This window comes from Mesocricetus auratus, unplaced genomic scaffold (assembly GCF_017639785.1).
Source record: "Mesocricetus auratus isolate SY011 unplaced genomic scaffold, BCM_Maur_2.0 Super-Scaffold_100018, whole genome shotgun sequence".
In the NCBI taxonomy this organism is placed as follows: Eukaryota; Metazoa; Chordata; class Mammalia; order Rodentia; family Cricetidae; genus Mesocricetus; species Mesocricetus auratus.
Window position 1 is genome coordinate 42,432,667 of NW_024429199.1, and position 18,842 is coordinate 42,451,508.

General features: G+C 45.4%; 1 long non-coding RNA gene across 1 annotated transcript; it reads left to right on the forward strand.

Annotated features, from left to right (window-relative positions):
• Positions 1 to 1,240: 1,240 nt before the first annotated feature.
• Positions 1,241 to 6,279, forward strand: LOC121132930. The gene is made up of 2 exons (XR_005869653.1): positions 1,241 to 1,303; positions 2,105 to 6,279. It is a non-coding gene; the product is annotated as an uncharacterized LOC121132930 (long non-coding RNA).
• The last annotated feature ends 12,563 nt before the right edge of the window (positions 6,280 to 18,842 follow it).

The following is an 18,842-nucleotide window of genomic DNA, read 5'->3' on the forward strand; positions in this document are numbered from 1 at the left end:
ATCCTTTTTTCCTAGGTCATGATTAGTCTGTTGAAATGAAACTCCCTTATTTGAAATTTATGTAAAAGAACAACTCCAGCCAATCCTTGAACTAAAAAGGGCAAAAAGTCCTATATGTTCTTTATCATTCCTCCATTTGAGCTACAGTCATGGGGTACAGCTGTACCTACTCCTTGTAACTCTGTAGATGCAAGGTGGAGAGGCCAGGCTTTTGGCCAAAAGTTTTTAGAGATGACTCACAAAATAGAATTTAAATACAAACAAAATTTTTCATTCCATATACCTTTGTCTTTTTCTTTTTCTTTACTTAATACCAGTACCTCTTTACTGTTACCAATTTTTTTTTGAGTCAGGGTTTCTCTGTATTGTTTGAGGCTGTCAGTCCAGCCTGGCCTCAAACTCACAGAGATCTGCCTGCCTGTGTCTCCCGAGTACTGGGATTAAAGGCGTGTGCCGCCAACGCCCGGCTATTCACCCATTTTCAATCCAATTTTCAACCCTGGATGTTCCCTCATAAAGGCGTGTTGGGATTAAAGGCGTATGCCTTTTAATTTATATACTGATAGTGTTTATGTTGCCAACATTGTTAGACCTTTAGAAACTTCTCCATATGTTCTTCCAGCCTCCCAGGTTCGTTCCTTATTAGTTCAGCTCCCCGCAGGCAGGGAAATTAAAATACATGCATGTCTCGGTGGATACGTATTCTAAACTGATTTTTGCCTCTCTCCACTCAGGAGAGAAGATGTTATTTCTCACTGCCTGCAGGCCTTTGCCTACATGGGCGTTCCCGATGCCCTAAAAACAGACAATGGCCCTGCCTATGCCAGCAATCGCTTTGCTGCCTTTTGCAGGGAACATCACATTGTCCATTCTTTTGGTATTCCTCACAACCCCACAGGACAGGCTATTGTGGAGCACACCCATGCCACTCTCAAACAGTATTTTAAGAAAATAAAAAAGGGGGAGTATGTTACCTCCCCCAATATTCAGTTATCCACCATACTTTACATTTTAAATTTTTTGACCATAGACCGTAATAATTTGTCTGCTATGGAGAGACATTGGAACAAACCCTCCCAGTCCTTGGGATGGGTCAGATGGAAGGATTTGATTACAGGAAAATGGCAGCCACCCACCCCCCTATTAGCTAGGGTCCGAGGGGCTGTTTGTGTTTTCCCTCCAGGAAGTGAGAAGCCTATTTGGGTCCCCGAACGGTGCATCAGGCATGTCGACCCCAATACTACTCCGGATACTAGGAATGCTCACCATGCTAAAGATGATCCAACCATTGCTGAACACTCAGGTAAGGGAAATGTGGGCGTTGGTGAGGATTCCCCCCCATGTTGATGCCAGTTAGTCATTCCAGCTCCCTGTTCATCAAATTTTATAGCACCAACAATACATTGAGAGCGGCTGCTGCCAATGAGAGATTAAAAAGTCAGAAACTAGACATTCTGAGTTTCCCCCTCCTAAGCCTGATACCAGGGTCAGGAAGTAGGGGAACCCAAGAGAGTGACATCCATTTGCCAGAGATGGTTGGCCCTGAGGCCCCGGGGATTTACCCCCTCATTGGGAGAATTATGATAAGGGGCACAATCAGGGCACTGAGAGGTAATCTATGTAGCTATGGATAAGGGGCACCCAGTGTGAAATTTAATGGAGCGGGCATTTAGATGATACCGGTCATGGAGCTGGTGGGCCAGCTGCCCCTGAGTAAATAAGACCCTAGGGCGGGTCAAGGAGTCAGCAATTTGATTGCCCTGGGCAAGGGGTCCTGGAAGGTTAGTATGTGCACAAATAAATCCCACATAAGCAGGGTGGGAGACAAGTTCCTGAGCGGCACTGGGGGAACTATCTACATTAGCTTAATGGGGATGGGAAGACCCACTCTCTGGTAGTTGGTGGCATTCCATGGGATGGCGCCATGGACCGAATAACAAGGAGAAAGCAAACTAAGCCCCAGCAGTCACCACTCCCTGCTTCCTGACTGTGGAGTTATGTGACCAACCGCTTTACGCTCCTGCTACCACAGCCTCCCCCCCTCCCGCATCATGATGGACTGAGATTCAAAATAACCCCTGCCTTCCTTATGCTGTTTTGTCAGATACATTGTCGCTAGCAGGAAGCGAGTGACTAATACAGTGCGATACAAGCTCCTCACGCACAGGTGGAAGCGGAAGCCCCCATTCATCATCCTGAAAGAAAAACAACACGTTGACAGAAGCCTGCGTCCTGGGAAGGGGACGCTCCCTATCTGCTTCCTGTAATAAGGGTTCCCTGCTCTGCTTGTCTTCTCAGCGCCTCTGCTCTATGTGACATGGACACGTTTGACATCTTGACCACACATTTTGTAACTTCCCATCAGGCTCTGGATACATTCCTAGCACTGGTCTCTGGGGGGGGGGGGAAGCGGTGCGCTTGGCTGCTGAGCGTCTGGGAGTGTGTGGCTGAGGCTGTAGAGAGGCTTCTGTGGAGAGGGCAGGGTTAGCTTTGAGAAACCCACTGAGATGAAACATAGGCTCATGTCACTGAAAGCCCAGCCAAAGGAGGAACTCACATAAATAACCCCCCCACCCCCCGAGATCTGGCTGTCGCTGTGTCTAAGGAAATGGTTTCCATAGGAAACAGTAATAAAAATAGTGTTATTTTTAAGCTGGAAGGAATGACACTTTGGTGTCATCCAGATTTCAAAATAATTTAAAATAGCAGAGGAAATGTTTGGCCATTTGGCTATTCATAGTGTCTTTTGTGGTGTCCCTCCTCCTGTGACCAAATGGAGGCGAGATGGTTCCTCTGCATGTGCTTGGGAGACAGAGACCCTCCCAGCCGCCCTGGGCCACTGCTGTGACTTCTGACTTCAGCCAGATGTCTCCAATCCTTCTCTGTTGAGTGTCTCTAACCTTGAGCTGTGGAGGTTTCTTTTAGCGGATCTCGCTAACAAACTAACACTTGGTCTTTTATTCTCGTATGAAATGATTTGCCTTCAATGAGGACAGTTTTTTCTTTGTGGTACACCTTACATATCCATCTCTCTGTATGTGTGTATATGTATATATAATATATGCATATATACATACATATCTATATCTATCTACTTAGTTATCTATCATCTATTTATGTACACACATATACACACATACAGAGAGGATGGAGTTGTATAGGCAGAGTCTTACAGTGTACCCCAGGCTAACTTGAAGCTCTGTGGCTCAGGCCTTTTTCTTCAGACCCAAGAGTACTGGGATTACAGTTACGAGCTTTTTTTTTTTCTTTCTTTCTTACCAATTGCTGTGTTTCAGTTAGAGCTACAGATTCCATAAGAGAAACACTTGGAGGAAGCAGGTCATCTTTGGGTACTAGGCAGTAGGAAAATGTCTTGGCAAATGGGCATTCCCATCAGTGCTCAGAGAAGGTGAGAGGCTGAGCCTTTGCTCACAGATGTGGAATTGACCGCTCAGTCCCTCTATTCTTCTTTAGGGAGCGTTGTAGTTTGCATTCCGTTGCTGTGATAAAGCAGCCTGGGAAGGAAAGGGTTTATTTGGCTTCCTCTTCCAGGTCACAGTCCATCACAAAGGGCAACCAGGGCAGGAGCTTAGGCAGGGACCGAAGCAGAGGCTGTGGGGAGTACTGTGCCTTCACTGGCTCACTCACTGGCTCCCACTCACCAGCTTCTTCATTCAGCCAGGCGGACCTACCTAGGGATGGTACCACCCACAGTGGGTTTGCCCCTCCCACATTAATCGTCAATCAAGGCAATCTTTTGCAGACATCATCTCAGGTCAGTCTCATCTGGGAAATCCCTGGAGTGAGGCTCTCTCTTGTGGGGTGACTCTAGGTTGTGTCAAAAAAAAAAAAAAGACAATAAAAGCTAATCGGGACAAGAGACAAATTTGAGGCAGTTGACAGTATGTGGGGTGACTTCTACCAGCGTCTGCAGCATGAGATAGAGCTGTGCTCAGAAGGGTCTCCAGGGTGAACTCTGCTGGCCTGAGATAATAGCCATGCACCCCCTCCAGCAGCTTGTCCACCTCAGGTGCAAAAATAATTTCCCACGGAGAGTGACTCCTAGAGCCTGGCTATCCTTGCCAGAGCCACTAGCACTTAGGGCTGCTTTATCATCTGAGGATATGCAGGGCTGGGTATTATTAAGGTATTTCTGTGTCCCGAGGGAAATAAAAGAGAAGATTATAGGAATAAAAGGATGGGGTACCAGTGATGCTTGCTCTTTGGGGAAGGTTTGAAAACAGCTGGGAATGAGTAACCGAGATTGGATGGGATCTACAGATGCTTTGGTCTTATGGGAAAAGGCATCCTCCCACCCTTTAACTTGGAACTTTGAATCTACCTCCTTTGAGAAACTTTCTGGTTGCCCCAGACTAGTGCAAACACTGGCCTGGCTTCCTCAGCACCCCAGTATTGCTCTTAAGCGGGGTATGGGATGACAGGTGAATGGCAGGACAGCCTCAGCCTCAGCTTCCACGTGGATGAAAAGATTTGGATTCCCAGTTATCTGAGTAGGATCAGGAGTAAGAAGAGATGGGTGGAGGAGACAGCTCCGCAGCTGAAAGCAGACACTGCTCTTGCAAAGGGGACCCAAGTTTGGTTCCCAGAACCCATGTCAGGCAGCTCACGGTAGCCTGTCACCCCAGCCTTGGGGTGCCTCTGGGGTCCTCAGGCACTGCACTCATTAACACACACACACACACACACACACACACACGATAAATATTTTTAAAAGAGTCAAAAGAAGAGAGTGATAATGTCTACTTTGAATTATGTAAAGGTTTAACAAAATGAGTCAGCCGGGCGTTGGTGGCACAGGCCTTTAATCCCAGCACTCGGGAGGCAGAGGCAGGAGGATCTCTGTGAGTCCGAGGCCAGCCTGGTCCACAGAGCTACACAGAGAAACACTGTCTCGGAAAAATCAATCAATCAAACAAACAAACAAAAAAATGAGGGTATATTTGGGAAAGTATGGCAGGCTTTTTCAGAACTAGCCAGAGAACGGAAGTTAAAAGGAAGCAGGGTCTGGCCCACCTTCCAAGTCCCCTCCCCCACACACCTGTTCCGATCAGTTTTCACTGCGTCCTTACCCTAAGGTTGCCCGGCTAGAGGTTAGAGAACTAACTAGACAAGGAAGTAGGTTCTGCGGTGGTCAAATGACTTTTTTTCTTGTCTCATTAGAGCAGTCTCCCAACAGCAAATTGTATCAGTAGCTACCATCACCTTTGTTATTGCGAAGGAGCTGCTCAGTGATTTCACTGTCAAGGCTGCAGGTTATTGAAACATCTTTCCCATTAAGCAGAGACCACAGGCTAATTGACAGATAGAACTAGGATGGGGCCAAAAACATCTTCAGCACAGCGCATCAGCACACGTTGCTAAGGCACTCCTCCTAGGGTTTCTAGGGCAACCATCATCTCTGCATCCTGTAAGGCTATTCCTAGCCCAATGATGACGACCGGCTTCGGTACCTGAAGGTCTCCAATTATGCTCACTATCTGTGGGTTTCTTGTCTGCTTTCCCTGCTACACTTTCTTTCCATCAACCCCCAACTGCCTGCCCCTCACCCACCCCTCCTCCTTCCAGTGTTTGCAGAGGACGGTGATGCCACACTCTCCCATCAGTTTCCACAAGGCTCTTCTCTGCAGTGTTGAGCAGGGTTTAACACCCCGTTCCCTTTACAGCTTTGCCCTTTCCCTGCTTCCTTGGAACTCTGCTCTGACTTTTTCTCTTTCTGACTAATGTGCCTTTGCTGGGTTTGCTGGTTTCTGTCCCTTCAGTATCTTCATTCCTCCAGGTTCTGCCCTGAGCTCATTCTGTCATTGCTCTTTATAGTCATTCGTACGGAACCCATACATTTGCATGGTAGGCCAAAAGCCGAGCGGTGGTGGCGCACGCCTTTAATCCCAGCACTCAGGAGGCAGAGGCAGGCAGATCTCTGTGAGTTCGAGGCTGGGCTGGACTGACAGCCTCCAAAACAATACAGAGAAACCCTGTCTCGTAAAACCAAAAAAAGAAAAAAAGAAAAAAAAATCATAGGCCAAGTTGGGTATGGTGGTGTACTCCTCAAAGGCAGATGGATGGATGTAAATTCAGGGCGAGCCTGGTCTCGTAACATGAAATAAAACAGAACAACAACAAAAATATTGGGCCAACCACAGGAAAGCTATATTTTAAAAAGTTAAAACATGCAGACGCATAATTCTGAACCTAAATATTAGTTATCCATCTATATATGAATAACTTTGTAGTTTGATAAAGATTATGTCATTCTGTGCACATGTAGCAGCCTGCTTTTTATTTCTTTTTTTTTTTTTTTTGAGATGGGGTCTCACCATGTAGCCTTTATTCGTCTAGAGCTCCCTCGGTACAGCAGACTAGCTTAAAACTCAGAAACAACAACCTGCCTGTGCCTCCTGGGTGCTGGGATTAAAGGCGTGTGCCACTACACCTGGCTGCAGCCTGCTTTAAAAAAAATCCAATAGTTTAGTCTGAATATTGCTTACATTTTCCTTTCATTTCGGTGACAAAATCCCTGGCATAACAGCTCAGCAGGAGGAAAGATTCATTTGGGCTCATGGCTTCAGCCCATGCTAGGCTGGCTCCTTTGCCGTGGCCTGACAGAGGCTGATGCACCCTTTCAGCATCCCATGGTAGAACAGAGATGCCTCACCTCATGGCAATGGGGAAGCGGAGAGGGGTCTGGGACAGGGATGCAGCCTCAGCAATTACTTCTCACCTCCCAACCTAAGCAGTTACAATTATGGCTACTAATCTACGGGTTAGTCTGTTGATTTCAAAGGAGCATTTATGATCCAATCACCTTTCAAAGACCAGATCCACCGGCCGGGGACCAAGTTTTCAACACTCCTGCTGTTTTCATAGTCAAACCATAATGGATACACTTAGAGAGCAATGTATCATTTTTAGTATCACTTAGTGTGGGGACAACAGACCTTGGCCAGAGACCCACTTCCCCATCAGCCTGGGACCAGGCAGCTGTAAGACAATGTTTACTAAAAACATGTTTACTAAAAACAATACAGGGGCAATAAGTTCCTGAAAAGGGCTGGCCCACAGGAGCCCCTGACCTCGACCTTTTCCAAAGACTAACTGCCTCTTTCTGACTCACCCACCGCTGCCTCTGGTGTCAGGGTATATAATAACCAGCCAGGGTAGGAATAAAGGAGAGCCTTCTTGAGGAGCCTTCTGGTCTCTGTGTCATCAATCCCGATACCCTCGCCACATTCTCAGATACAGGCTGTGCAGCGGGCACTTAGGGTACCACACTGTATTCATTTGCTGGGGCTACCTTAACAGAACTAAGTTTCACTGGCTGGGTGACTTACAGAAGTATTTGTCTGCTCACAGATCTAGAGGCTAGAAGTCAAAGTGTCAAGAGGCTTAATTTTTCAAAGGTGTCTCTTGGTTTGCAGTTGGCTATCTTCCATGTCTCCATATGGGTTTCTCTCTGCGTATGTCTAAGATAATGATTGGGGCCACTATCCTTAGAGCCTTATATCCAAATACAGTCACATGCTGAGTCCTGAGGGCAGAATTTGAATATTTTTAGTTGTGAGCCTAGTCTTCAACGGCTGAGCCATCTCTCCAGCCCCAGAATTTGAATATATGAATTTATATTGCTGAGCCAAAAATCCATCCCATAACAGATACCATTGTTTAATGTGAATCTTCATTCACGGTCATTTAGATTATCTTCCCCTGCGCCCCCCCCAAGTGTTTAAACAGTATCTTTCTAGATTTCTATCATCCTCAGGGGTAAAATGTTTTTGATTGATGAGTAGAGGTTCAGGAAAGACCTGGGGTAAATGACAGCTTCCCCCGGGGATCTGCCGACTAGTGGCCATTCCTTCACCTGTGATCCTCTGCCTGCTGTGGGCTCCATCACTAGTGGAGTATGCCTGTGCAAGAACCCTCAGGTGTGTTTTGGTCCCTGCACGGTCTCAGAGACTGGATCTCACCCTTTTGTGCTCCCGTAGTCTACAGCGCATGCTCAGACTCTATGGAGCTGTGTGAAGTCCGCTGACAGCAGCCTGCTGCCTTACGGTGGAGCTCAACGCTTAGAGGGTTCAAAGTCTCCTTCGTTTGTGACCCTCGGGCTTCTTTCGATTCTTTACTTCCGGCCTCCCCTCTTCCATGCTCTTCTAGTACAGCCTAAAGATATATTTTTTAAAAGCTTTGCCCCCAAGTTTCTGAACATCTGCATCAATAAGATAGCCTGGATCTTTGTCACTCTTAAGACACAACAACTAAAAAATGGGATTCTATTACCCACTTTCCCCTTTGCCAGGAGGATGGATGCTGACTGAAATCAAGGAAGATGGTTTAGATTTTCTTGGGGTGATGGCTTTGCCCATGCGGTGGGGTGGAGCATGTGGTGATGGCCTCGCCCTTTGGCAGGGTGGAGCTTGTGGTGATGGCCTCGCCCATGGGCAGGGTAGAGTGGTGATGGCCTCGCCCACGGGCAGGGTGGAACATCTCAGAAGGTTTCCAGTATTCGTGTATAACCACTCTGTGTTTGCCCAAACCCTATGGCTCACTCTGTTTATAACAAAACAACTGTTGTACGTCTCAGTACGAGCACAGGCCTCCTCTGGCCGCACAGAACAAGGCGAGAAAGGACTTCACTAGTTTCAAGATAGTGCTGGGTCCTCCCTGCAGGGAGAGCGGGGGAAGGGCCGGTCCAGCCGGCCTCTTCCTGGGGGGCTGAGCAGGATGGTGAGTGTCGATGACTCAGACCCTCCCCCCATTAGTTACCAGGGAGAAAAAACCACACTGAGTCGGGAGTCTGTCGAAGCAGGATCTCGATTTATTCCAACCCACAGGAACTTATATAGGACTGAGGTAGGGGATGGGAATCTTGGAATAGGGTAAGGTGACGTGAGGAATTAAGGGCCAATAGTATTCCACCAAGCAGGCAGGTAGCTAGGCAGGGGGCAATCTTTCATCAGATCTGGCTGAGTCACCCCCACGTGGAGGTTACAGGTTAGACACAGGTCGCTAAACTCTAGCCAGGCTGAAGAGGTTACACTAGGCCTCACATCGGAGCCCAAAACTCAAGTCAGGCTCAGGAGCTTACACTGGGCCTTGCATCCAAGCCTTTCTTAGGCCCAACAAGATAGGAAGCGTCAAGAGGGAATTCCCCCTACGTTTGGTGATTTGCAGAGGATGAAGTTTTTTTGTCTGAGACAATACAGTGTTTGAAAACATTTTTACTCATTTCAAAACAAATTGGAGTATGAAAGTAAAGGCATAGTCTTTTTTAAAATTAAGAAACATTGCTGGGATTTAAAAGCTTTAGATAATAATATAATAAAAATATAATGATCTCCCCTCTACCCACTGTGCATCTTAAAAAACAAAACATTACATTTAATTTAAATTTCTAATCCTCTTTTTCTTCCTCCTCCACTCCAGCCTTGCAGAAATAGCAAATATCCAGACTTTTATATTTAGCATCCCTTGAATTTTTTTCAGATTTCAGCATGTGTGTATTTAACCATAAACAATACATCCCAATATATCCTGTTATGATTAATATAAAAACATCATAATATATAGCCTCCAGAAAAATCCTTCATTTCACTGAATGTTATTGAAAAATTCTTACATTAAAAAATATTTTGTTTCGGCGCTGGAGAGATGGCTCAGAGGTTACGAGCACTGACTGCTCTTCCAGAGGTCCTGAGTTCAATTCCCAGCAACCACATGGTGGCTCACAACCATCTATAATGAAATCTGGTGCCCTCTTCTGGCCTGTGGACATACATGCAGACAAAATACTGTATACGTAATAAATCTTTTAAAAACATATTTTGTTTCACTCATACACTGTTCCACCATGTAAACAAGTCATCATTTTCTTATATGTAGTCTCCTACAAATAGACATGCAGGATGTTTCTAGATTGGAAACAATGCTTCAGGTAGCCTTGGGCATGCCTTTCCACACAGAGTGTTCTAGAAGGAGGCAATGTGCAGGGGCACCTCTGCTTCACCTCCTCGGCAGCCTTTGGCATTGGTTAGCAATGGTGGTCTTTCCTCCTCACCAAATATTCTGCAAGGCAGTGGGGAGGAGGTCTGAGGAAATCTCATTCTCTTAGTCAGTCCAAGCTGCTGTCATGACATCATAAACCAAGTGGTTTAAGGAACATTTTTTCCTCACAGTTCTGGAACCTACATGTCCAGGTCCAAGGAACCAAACTATTTTGTTCCTGGATGGGCTGTCTTCCTGGCTTTCAAGCAGTCACCTTCTCATTGATCTCGAATGGATGGGAGCTCATAGCGGAATAAAGATATAGGTATGGTTACAGATAAACTATGCTTTCTCATATTTCTTGTTATATTACTAATCCTATTCATGGGGCTCCACCCAATGACATACTTACAAATATCTTCATTATATGTTATATGTAATTATGTGTTATATCCATTCATTATATATTATATCCACCAAAAGACTGTTCATTATGTTAGGATGAGATCGACAGCATAGGAACTGGGAAGGGAAGGACAGAGACGTTCAACTCATAGCACTTATCCAAAGCCTAAACTGTGCAATGGCTACCCTTAAATAGACATTTAAAAAGCCATGTGTTTAATTATAAATTCACACACAACAAAGGATCTTGTTCAGGGATTGTATTTGGATGCACATTGAATAAAAGTGACAAAATTAATTTTCTGTGTTAAATTATACTCAGCAAATGTTTATTTGGATATAAAAAGGATCATATATATTCAATTTGAGTTTGGTTAAAAAAATTGCAGCTTGGGTAAGTCAGCACTGTCCCCTTCCAATTCCAATTTAACTGCCAACTTCTGTTCCGATTTGATGTTACAACTATGCTTCAAGGGCTAGAGCTAGCCTTAGATCCTCTAAGCATCCAAGCAGGAAGCTGGCACAAGGCCCCTTCCCTCTGGACCATCGAGAAGGATCTCCTGGAAGAGGAGTGGCCTGAGGAAACCTACTGATCCACAAGAGGAAAGTCAATGTGGTAGTCCCTGTATGGCATAGTGGAGTATAGATCCACGGGACATTTATAAAGCCTGCCACGTGATTCCACTGCAGGCCACGAAAGTAACTACATGCATGCCCCACACCCCCGTATAAACAGGTAGAAAATGGAACGAAGTACAGGAGTCAGCTGCTTTTGGGTTGTGTAGCAGCGCCAGATAAGATGAGTATTCGGGCATTCTCTAGTCCTTCAGCAAGCTCCAGAGGGCAACACTCTAGGACTAAATTACTCTACCTTCACAGTGAAGCTAACCTGGACATGCTCAGGCAGCTGCAACCAATTCACCCAAGACAATCAACTCAACTGAGGAAAGGTTGGTTTTGACGATGGTCCAGGCGGGCTGGCCCGTTGTTTGCGGTCCTGTAGTAGGACAGCATATCAGACAGGGAGCAGCTAGGAGAGGAAGCCGCTCACCTTGTGGCAGCCTGGAAGCAAAGGGAAAGGAGGGGGCCCAAGTTCCCAGGAGTTCCTTTCAAGGACACACCCACCTGCTATGACTAGCCTTTATGTTTTTCTACCAGGCTCAGTCTCTTCAAGATTTATGCCCCCTCCCCCACTGCTTCTAGTCAGTGACCAGGTCCTCAATATATGGGCCTTTGGGGACACTCAACAGCAGGACTCGAGCAGAAATGAAGTCTTGACTCTCAATAATTATAAGACATGTAAAGAAGCAAGAAAATGTAACCCTAGAAAACAGAAAACTTCCAGGGTAGGAACCAGTTGAGAGATGACTCCTCTCTCTCTCTCTCTCTCTCTCTCTCTCTCTCTCTCTCTCTCTCTCTCTCTCTCTCTCTCTCTCTCTCTCTCTCTCTCTCTCGTTTAAGCTCAAGAGCAATCTCATTAGAATTTGAGACAAAAAAACACCAGGGCAGGTCAGCTGCTAGTCTCAGCAGTTGCCCAGTGGAGGCAGATGGAGAAAGGTAAAAGCAAAAGCAGCCATGCACTTTGGAGCTGGGGGGGGGCAACGTGTTCAACAATAGAGGCGGGCAAGCACTGCTGGCAAAGCGTGGCTGGCATGTCAGGGGCGTGGGAGTGGGGTGCCTCTGAGAACAAGGAGAAAGCTTGCTTAGGCTTTTAGCCGGGATCTAAAAGAGAAGACACAGAAATGAGGAAAGGGAGAAGTCACACTTCTCTAGGGACTCAGAAAGGTTGACAAGTTCCATCGTGCTGCCGCCGCCACACACCAAGCTCCTGTCCCAAAGTTAGGCTTCTAAGAAAATTAACAAAAGTGCCAAACTCTAGCAAGACTGGCGGGGTAAAAATGACAAATTTGCAGTCAATGATCTACAGACATTAAATGGAAAGTAGCAGAAAATTATGGACAACAGTATAAATATACCCAATAACTTAAACAGAACAAAAATTTGAAAACCATAACTTGCCAAAAGAAACAGGACAAAACAGAATACCAGAGTAGTTCTTTTTAAAAGATAAATCAAAATTTTGATAGTAAATCTTAACTTGAAATAGAATGCTAGGGTATAATGAATTGATTAAACATTCTGTCAAATATTTAAGAAATAACAATCTTATCATAGCTTTTTCAATAAGGTAGATGAGGGATTATTCTTATACTGATTTATGAGGCTAAACAAATCCTGGAACCAGTATTTGAGATATTTGAAAGGGGCGATATAATTATACAGTTATCCTTATGGACATAGATATCAAATCCACCCCCCAAGGTAGTAAATTCTAGCACTCTATGAAAAAGCAAAAAAAAATTTTTTTGAGTAAGGAAGGAATACCTCATTGCTGTGACCAAATACTCAACAAGAATCAACTTAAGGGGGCTGGAGAGATGGCTCAGAGGTTAAGAGCACTGACTGCTCTTCCAGGGGTCCTGAATTCAATTCCCAGCAACCACATGGTGGCTCACAATCTGGTGCCCTCTTCTGGCATGTAGGCAGAACACTGTATATGTAATAAATAATAAGAAAACAAAATAAATCTTTAAAAAGAATCAGCGGCAGCGGACTGTGTGGCAGCAGTAGTGGAGCTTGCCAGCATCCCTGAGTCAGGAGGCAGAGAACGAACAGGAAATACTGTTTGGCTGTCAGAGCGCAAGGACTGACCCCATCCCTACATTCTAAAGATCTCCAAAAGGGTCCATAACCTAGAGCAGTGTCCTCCTCTGGGGGCAAAGGGAGCCTGGGGGAAATTTTTCACGCTCAAACCCAAACACTCAGAAATGTGAAACTGTCTTTCAGTCTTCAATTTTCAATCAATTCCTCATATTTAGTGAATAAAGGAGAAAATTAATCCTGTCAACAGGTGTGGAAAGAACATCTGGGAATAGTCAAACACAAACACAAACTCCCCGTTAATCAGGAATAGAAGACAATTTCCCCAGTTTCATAAAGGGCATCTGTAAACCCTAAAAATGGCATCATATTTAATGATGGAGAATTTGATGCTTCCCGCCTAACACTGGGGAAATGCCAGGATGCTGTCCTGTCCGTTTAATGCAGTGGTTGCTCTGGCATCCATGTGTAGGCCCAACATGAGTTGTTACATCCTAGTCATCCCCACCATCTTTGGCTCAGCTAACACTTCCCCTTCTGTGTGGCTGTTTCTGATACAGTCCCTTGATTCTCACTTCACTAACACAAACACCAACGTGCCACAGCTGCTAACTGAGCTGTACCAGCAACCATGTAAACTGTTTCCCCTCTGCAGGTGTTTTCTGTAAACTAACCTGTCCATAACCCTGAAGAATACTCAAAGGATAAGCACGAGTAGAAATTTAGTCTCTCTGGTCTCATTCTCTCTCTCTCTCTCTCTCTCTCTCTCTCTCTCTCTCTCTCTCTCTCTCTCTCTCTCCTCTCTCTCTCTCTCTCTCTCTCTCTCTCTCTCTCTCTCTCTCTCTCTCTCTCTCTCTCTCTCTCTCTCTCTCTCTCTCTCTCTCTCTCTCTCTCTCTCTCTCTCTCTCTCTCTCTCTCTCTCTCTCTCTCTCTCTCTCTCTCTCTCTCTCTCTCTCTCTCTCTCTCTCTCTCTCTCTCTCTCTCTCTCTCTCTCTCTCTCTCTCTCTCTCTCTCTCTCTCTCTCTCTCTCTCTCTCTCTCTCTCTCTCTCTCTCTCTCTCTCTCTCTCTCTCTCCTCTCTCTCTCTCCTCTCTCTCTCTCTCCTCTCTCTCTCTCTCTCTCTCTGTCTCTGTCTCTGTCTCTGTCTCCACTCCTCCAGACTCCCTAGTTATCACCTCAAGTGACCTTTAGCCTCTGTAAGACCTTTGAGTAACACAGGTTTTCCGTTTGGTGAATATCAGTTTCACTTCCTTGTTGTAACCCCCTTGCTCTCCCAAGTTCTCCTTGACTGGGGCCATCTTGCCAGGGGTCACTGATAACAGACAGCCAAGAGACTGCAAGACCCAATTGGTCGGAAACTGTAATTAGGAAGGAGCTAGGGGAGAGCTCAGATGGTGAGGTGTGTGTTTGTAACCCTGTTGTGAAGAGGCAGACATGGGCAGATCCCTTGGGGGCCACGAGCCTGGCCTTCTTGTGGAGGTTCCAGCCAGTGAGACTGCCTCAGAAAGGTGTGTGGTGCCTAAGGAGCAACACCTGTGGTTATCCTCCACATGCAGGCACACGCATGTGCATTTGCCCCTGCAAACACGTGAACACGTATGAACACGAATGCACACAAGGAAACCGTGGGATCAGAAACCACAGCAGCTGTCTACTCTTTGGTTGTTGTCGTTGTCTGAAATGAGAAAGAACTTTAATTATTTAGTTTTTTCTGGTTTGGTTTTTTTTTTTCGTGGTGGTATGTGTTACCAATTCTGAAACCTTTAAAGATATATTTTATTAAATAAAGTTTGTTCTTTGATGTCACACATGTATATAATACAGTCTGGTGACTCCTCATTCTATTCTTAGGTCACTCCCATCCCTACCAACCCCCTTCTTCCTTACAAATGTCTTTCCTGTATCATCACTGTTGGTGTGTGTGTGTGTGTGTGTGTGTGTTCACATCCCACAGAGTTTAACCAGGACTGTCTGTGTGACATCGGGTTTGAAACTATCCAGTAGAGCCTGATGAGTTTGTCATTGAGCACACCACTGGGTACCACGCCTTCCTCTTCCCCAGAGTCTGCTAGATGCCAATAAACGGTGGGGTCTTGTGAACCCCTCCCCCACCCATATCTTACTGTCAGGCAGGTGCAACCTGTATGGGCTCTGTAGTCACAAGTGCTGTCAGCTCGTGATTACCATGACTTTGCTGTCCTTGTCTGTCTTCCACAGCATCCCCTGAGCCTTAAGGGAGTGGTAGAAAAGTCTTGTCTAGGGCAGAGACTTCAAGCATTTTTCATTCTCAGTATCTCAGTATCTCATACAGTCAAGGATGCCCGCATTCACCTCCACTAACTGCTTCTCTAATTGAGTCCTTGTCTGTGAGCATGAACACAAATACTTAAAAGATGATTTGATGTTGTATCAGTTTAGCAAAGCGGCAGTAGCGGCGCCTGCCCCCCCCCCCGGCCCAAGACTTCTTATTCACAAGTTTTGACTGGTTTATGGTACTAGACATGTGTTAACTCTTCCTAATCAGGCCTTGAATTCAAGCACCGATGGTTGGTTACCCCCACAGCAGCTGCGCCGCTGCTGTGCCAATGGACACATCTTGCCTGGCAGGTTGGTATTTGGTTGGTAGAATGCCAAGAATTCGGTTTTTTTTTAATTCTAGGCTTAAGGAAAATGTATTGATAATTATGAGAGGAAAAATAAATCCACAAACATAGAAAGCAAAAAGCACAGACTATAGATTACAGTTTTGAATTTTAATTGCACATATAAGTTTGAAGAAATGGCTTTTGATGTTGAAGAAAGTATATACATGTGTATACATATGCACTCATCTTTTTAGAAAGATAGAAATAGAAAACACACATGTATTTCCTACTAAAAGAAACGAGGATCCCTCTGAGAAATGTCAGTCAGACTGCAAAGTTAAGACAGGGAAAGTCTAACATGAGTCTGGAAGATGGGATTGAGTCAGAGAGCAGGAAGTGAATTATAGGGAGTTAATTGAGGGGCTACTGTTGGAAGCTCAGAGCCTCGCCATGAGCACCTGCTGTCTTCCCCAGGCCTGATGCCAGGAGAAGAACCTTCCCTTTACATCAGATCTTTAAAGTGTAAATCGCTATGCTACATTCAGAAATAAACCCAGAAATTAGTCTATGTTAGAACAAATTAAAAATGTGTTCTTATTAAGGGAAGACATTATATAAACAATAGAAAAAAATAAAAGATATACAATTTCTTTTCCTTAATGAATTGTCTATAATTACACATACCCTCTTTTTTTTTTTTTATACCCCAGGTAGGGATGATCTTCAGATTTTACCTGCTTACACTTATCAGATGTTTGCAGGGGAATGGACGTGTGCAGATTTCCCCTTCTGGATTGTAGTGATCAGGCTGCTGCTAAGAACACTGCACGAATCAGCAGACAGCCTGATAAACACATTATTTTCTTCTTTTTGCAATTCACACAGTGAAAACTAGTAAACTGAAAACAACAAAAACACAATTAACACCTTCCGGTGCATTTACTGCATGACAGGCACTTCCTCATGCTAACCCAAAACAAAACCTCACAGTCACTGGGCTTAGTGGCACACACCTTTAATGTCCGCACTAGGGAGGCAGAGCCAGGTGGTCTATTGTGAGTTCAAGGTCAGCCTGGTCTACAAGCTAATTAAAGGCCTGCCAGGGCTACCTAGAGAGACTCTGCTTGTAAAATGGTGATGATATTGACGATGATGAATCTCACACTCAACCTTTGAGGTAGACAGTATCAGTTACATCATCAGAGTGAGTTTTGTTCTTGCCAGGTGCCGAGAGAATGCCAGTCATTCCCAGTATCCAGAGAAGAATTAATAGTGGCAGGGGTTGCTTTACTGACTAACTTTAATCCCGAAGTAGCAATTGACATTTCTCAAAATCCCTTTTCTCTTTGAGACAGTCCTTTCATGCGGTCCAGGCCGGCCAAGAACTAGCCGTTCCCTTGCCGCTTCCTCCCACGTAAGGAGACTCCACCACGACCAGCTTCCCGGACCCATTCTTTACGATGAGAGCTGAAACTTCTCTGAGATCCACTCTGGGTTCTTCAAGGACTCTCTGACTAAGCCCTGTTTCCAGAAGGGAGGAGTGCTTCTTTGTTTTGCGCTGGCTCTTTGGCCAGCGAGTGGGTGTGGGCTGTGCAGAGCAGGGTGCGAGGAAACCCAGCACCAAGCTCCACTTGGAAGCTCAGAGCCTCGCTGAGCGCACCTGCCGTCTTCTCCGGGCTCGCTGCCAGGAGGAGAAGAACCTTCTCTTTACATCAGAACAGGTGCTGCTGTTGCACGCTTTCCATACAGTTCGTCAGCACCACCTGGGCCTTTGCATCTCGGCACGCCATGAGGTCAGAGTGCATCTTTTTGTCTTCCCTGGGAACAAGCATCTGCATGCATTTGGGGTTCCGGGCTCGGCTGTGCTTGTGCAGACAGAGGGCAATAGACCACACCTTCACGTGGGCTTACTCTGAGACCTGGAGGCCCAGAAGCAGCAGTCCAACTGGGACAGCACCCCACAGTTTCGGCCACAGCAGCCCAGGGACGGTGTCTTTGCCTGCTGCCTGCCACCGCTCTCCTGAATACGATTGTGAAGAAACAGCAGGCAAACCCAAATGGATACTGTGTACAAAATGTGCGGTCAGTCTCTTCCACGACTCCAGGACGAACAAAGGCAAAGATAGGAGGCAGAGTCCGAAGACAAAGTGCAAAACGTGACTCAGAGCTGGTCTTGAGCTGGGAAATAAACCAGAGAGGATATTATCTAGGTAACTGATGAAAGTGTCATAGAAACTGTCCTCTCTCTCTCTCTCTCTCTCTCTCTCTCTCTCTCTCTCTCTCTCTCTCTCTCTCTCTCTCTCTCCTTTATTTCCCTCTCACTCTTTGGCTTCCATATACATGTATGCACACATGTACTCACTCATACACACACACACACACACACCAAAAGAAAACATGCAAGATGAAACCAGCAGGCTTGCAATGACTCTATTTTTTGTTAGATGACCCGTGTACGAGGGTGTCCATATGTAAAATGAATAATGTGGAATGACCTCCATGGCTCTTACTCATGGTGGTAGGATTTGAGTAATCTTACATTCTTTCCACTTAAGTGTTGTACCAGCTTTCAAAGTATGGTAGTATTTTACAAACGTGTTGAAGCAACAATTTTTGTGTAGGACAGAAAATCTCCTTGAAAAAACTATCTAACTTAAAAAAAAATTGCTTATATTTTATGTATGAGTCTTCTGCATGTATACCTGCACACCAGAAGAGGGCATCAGATCCCATTATAGATGGTTGTGAGCCACCATGTGGTTGCTGGGAATTGAACCCATAACCTCTTGAAGAGCAGTCAGTGCTCTTAACCTTTGAGCCATCTCTCCAGCCCTTGAAAGAAGTATAAGAAATTTTCACATTAAAAATGTTCTGCCTTAGGCGGATCTCTGTGAGTTCGAGAACAGCCTGGTTTACAAGAGCTAGTTCCAGGACAGTCTCCAAACAGTCTCCAAAGCCACAGAGAAACCCTGTCTTGAAAAAACAAAACAAAAAACAAGCAAACAAACAAACAAAAAAATAAAGTCCTGCCTTACCTCATTTTGTTTTTGTGACTTGCATATTAACTGTAAACCCTTTGCATTTTGATACTAAGTGTTTCTAGATCTGCTGAGTATGCAGGCAAATGAGATGAGTCTCTGGGTTGGGAAGAATCAGGGTATCTGACTTTCTGCAGAATCCTATTTGAAATGAAATG